This window comes from Sinocyclocheilus grahami, unplaced genomic scaffold (assembly GCF_001515645.1).
Source record: "Sinocyclocheilus grahami isolate Dianchi unplaced genomic scaffold, SAMN03320097.WGS_v1.1 scaffold1039.1, whole genome shotgun sequence".
In the NCBI taxonomy this organism is placed as follows: domain Eukaryota; kingdom Metazoa; phylum Chordata; class Actinopteri; order Cypriniformes; family Cyprinidae; genus Sinocyclocheilus; species Sinocyclocheilus grahami.
In genome coordinates this window covers 17,890-22,318 of record NW_015506218.1, presented here as the reverse complement: position 1 = coordinate 22,318, position 4,429 = coordinate 17,890, and positions in this window count along the sequence as shown.

The following is a 4,429-nucleotide window of genomic DNA, read 5'->3' as shown; positions in this document are numbered from 1 at the left end:
TCACACACACACACACTCACACACACACACCCACACACACACACACACACAGCCAGACAGACAGAGACAGACAAACAGTCACACATCTGACTGCTCCTCATTTGCATATAAAAAGGAGAATCCACAAGTTCCCAGCGAAACCATATGAAGATCTCAGGCCAATTCCAGGATTTTGTTTACCATGGACAATGTGCAAAATGATATATATGTACAACAAATAATGTTTTAAGTATGGCAAAAAAGTGAAAGGAAATTTCCTCAAATAACCTCTCTTACACAAACACCAACATATAGAAGCATTTCAAGGTCCTGGAGTGGCCTAGCCAGTCTCCAGATCTCAACCCCATAGAACATCTTTGGAGGGAGTTGAAAATCCGTGTTGCCCAGTGACAGCCCCAAAACATTACTGCTCTTGAGGAATGGGCCAAAATACCAGCAACTGTGTGTGAAAACCTTGTGAAGACTTACAGAAAATGTTTGACCTCTGTCATTGCCAACAAAGTGTATATAACAAAGTATTGAGATGAAATTTTGTTATTGACCAAATACTTATTTTCCACCATAATTTGCAAATAAATTCTTTAAAAATCCTACAATGTGATTTTCTGGATTTTTTTTTTCTCATTTTGTCTCTCATAGTTGAGGTATACCTATGATGAAAATTACAGGCCTCTCTCATCTTTTTAAGTGGGAGAACTTGCACAATTGGTGGCTGACTAAATACTTTTTTTCCCCACTGTACATGCTCACATGTACACACTTCTATATGATACTTGTGCTTTCTACTGTGTAAATAGTTTTTCAATGAAACAAAAGTGTATTTATTTTCCTGGTCTTCCAACATGGAGTATAAAACATCCTTGTCTTTTGGTCTTTTTTATTTATTTATTTTTATATATGTCTTCCACACTGTTAAAAGACATTGTCCAAAACAATTCAGGTAAAATTAGATATTTTTGAAAACGTAATCATTCCATGTTAAAAAAATCCAAAATATGGGATTACCTGCTGCCAAATGAAAATTATGTCATCATTTATTCACCTTCATGTTGTTCCAAACCTGTATCATTTTCTTTCTTCTGTTGAACACAAAAGATGATATTTTGAAGAATGTTGGTAACCAAACAATTGCTAGTAGCCATTGACTTCCATAATATATATTTTTTCATACTTTGGCAGTCAATTGGGACCACAACTGTTTGGTTACCAGCATTCTTCAAAATGTCATCTTTTGTGCTCAACTGAAGAAAGAAACTCATACAGGTTTGGAACAACTTCAGGCTGAGTAAATGATGCCAATTTTCATTTATGCGTGAACTGTCCCTTTAAGAAAATTAATATAAATACTTCTTTATAATAAGCGGATGAGACTGATTGGTTGACTCCTCCACTGCCTTTCAAACCTGGTTCCTGCTATTTCGTTCGCTTGCCTTAAGTTGAAGGCAGAGTACATTCCCTTCTTCTTTCCACAGAGGGGCATTTAGTAGGAGCATGTGAGGTGAGGATATCATTCCAGACTCTGATAGTGTTTTACTGCAGGCCTAGCCCAATAAATACGTTTGAATAAACACAGGCTGTTCTCTCAGTACAGCAAGCACCTCATAGCCCAGCGGTGACCTGAGACCTGCGGCCTCCACATGTGTGTGTATTAGCGAGGACACGCACATATAGCATCTCTCAAAAATCCCAAAGGAATGCTAATGGCATTTCTATCCATATATCATTTGCAACTAACTCTTATAGAATCAAACCAGAATCCTCTAATAATATCTTATACATTTAGTATTGGTAGACAAATCCCATTTGCATTTTCTTGCTCTCTACTTGAGCAAAAGGTGGTTCAAATGTAAAATAAAATGAAAACACTAACAAATATGTACTACTAATAATGGTTAGTCTCTAAACGTAACAATTAAAGGGGAAAGTGAGAACTCAAGTTTCCCATTTGCATGCAAGATGTTTTCTGTGCTAATCACAAATGCATGTTTGTGAAGCATCAGGAGGACCGGCTAATCCGGCCTTGTCACTGTAAGCTTGCTCCAGCAGTGCTTTAGTGTGGCTTTAGCAGTCGTGCCGACAGCAGATTGTGCACGTGTACTGTCTGTGCATTAGTAAGAAAACTAACTACTGAGGATAATGTTTTTTAAATTTTAACGGAAAAAAGTAAAACTACAGTGAAACATGTTGAAAATCTATATTATAGTTAACAAGACAATGCATGTATATTTACGTAGAGTAAAATATTTTGAATACTATTTTTAAAAAGTAAAGTACTTACTTTTTTGTCTGTGTGAAAAGAGTTATGAACACCGGTTGCAAGATGAAGTATAAAATAACAGTCACATTGTAAAGTCACAATTATGAGAAATAGTTGTAATTTTATAATAAATAGTAAAATTGTGAGATATAAAATTTGTAATTGTGAGAAAAAAAGTAATTATTGTGAAATATATTCATGCTGTGAGATATAAAGTCACAATTATAATTGCACAAGAAATATGCATGCAATCCTGAGATAAATTGACAGTTAAGAGAAATAACGTTGCATTTGCATAAACTAAATCATAATTGTGAAAAATAAAGTCAAATTGTGAGAAATAGCTGCAATAATAGAAAGTTATAATTACGAGATATAGTCACAATTATGAGAAATAGTCACAATTTAGTACTATGAGATACAAAATTTGTAATTATAAAATAGTGATTATCGTAAGGTACAGCATATCCACACTGTGAGATATAAAGTTGTAGTTATGAGAAATAATGCCACAATTATGATAATTGTAATTGTGATAAAGTAAGTTGCAGCTATGAGATATATTCACAATTCTGAGAAATAAAGAAAAAAAAAACAGTAAATCGCAATTGCCAGATATAAAGTCACACTGTGAGAAATAGATACAATAATGGAAAATAAAGTTGCAACAATTACGAAAAAGGTTTCACAACTGTATGGAATAGTCATAAGATTCACATAAAATTGTGAGAAAAAGTCATAATTGTGACATTCATACTGTGAGATACAAGGTCACAATTATGAGAAATAACGGCAAAATGAATTGCAATTGCAAAAAACAGAGAACTGTGAGAAATAAAGTTGCAATTGTAAGATATAAAGTCACATTTGGGATTTAAACACAGTTGCAGTTAGAAACAAGCTGCAGTTGTGAGACATAAAGTTACAATTGCCTTTTTATTTTTTACTCTGAGGTGGAAACAGGCTTCCATAGTTATTGGACTGAGAATGTGATAACATTTAATACAGAGACAGACAGGAAAGTAGAGGCACATCACCCCAGACCAATCCAACACCTTCATCAAGACAAGCTCTTCTCACCGGCTTCTTTCTGCTTTCTCTCTCTCTCCCTCTCTCATATCCACTCTCCAACATCCTGTTTATAGTGGAGCTGTTTCAGATTAGCATTAGCTCCGTGCCACCCGCAGACATCTAAATACAGGCCATGTGTGTGTGTGCGAGGTCATGATCCGCACTCCCACTTTCTCTTTCTGAGGCAAGGGGCACAGGCTGCCCGAGAGATCTCTTCTTCCTCATCTCATCTCCCTCGCTCTGCCCTCCACTGAACCTCTGCTCCCTCCTCTGCTCTCAGCAATGCGGGGTCAGAGGTTAATGGGGTGGTAATGTGGGACTAAGAGGGAAAATCTCTATGTTATCCCCCCACCCCTCACCAACTCCCAGAAACCATTAACATCGCAGTCTCGCAAATACTGTCATCTTTCAGCACGGCTAACTTGGACTTCCTCTCGGTGTCATGTTGTTTTATGACCTCCTCTTCTGCAGACCCATGGGTCTCCTGCTCGCTCTCAAAACTGATGAGAATGTGAAATGGTGGGTATTTATTTCCACCTTAAGTGCTGATCTTTGACCTCTATCGGTCCAGGAAAGATCTAATGGCTGTTGTTTGCAGGGGCCATTTCTCTAAGGAGACATAAGAGTGCTTCCTAAAAAAACATGGATGAGAAAATAATCAACAGTACCAAAAATGAGAAAAATTCTGTAATACAAAACGTCTCCAGGTTACGAATGTAACCATGGTTCCCAGAGGGAACGAGACGCTGCATTGGAAAATGATTTGGGGACGCCTTCAGCATTACCACGCTCTGAATCACATGTAAAATCAGTCCAATGGAAGGGCTAGACATCACAGGCGGGTGATGTGGAGACCAGGAAGCTATAAAAGCACGTGCAGTGGAACCGGCATCAGCTTCTAGGAATGAAGCAAGCGCTCACAGGGATGTCGGAAGTATGGCACTGAGACGCAGCATCTCGTTCCTTCGGGGAACCATGGTTTTATTCGTAACCTGGAGACGTTCCTCTTCAGGAACTCCATCTGCATCGGAAAATGCTTTGGGAACGAGTATGTCCCCACGGCCAGACTTACAAATCCCTGCCTAGTGTGGAAGAGCACAG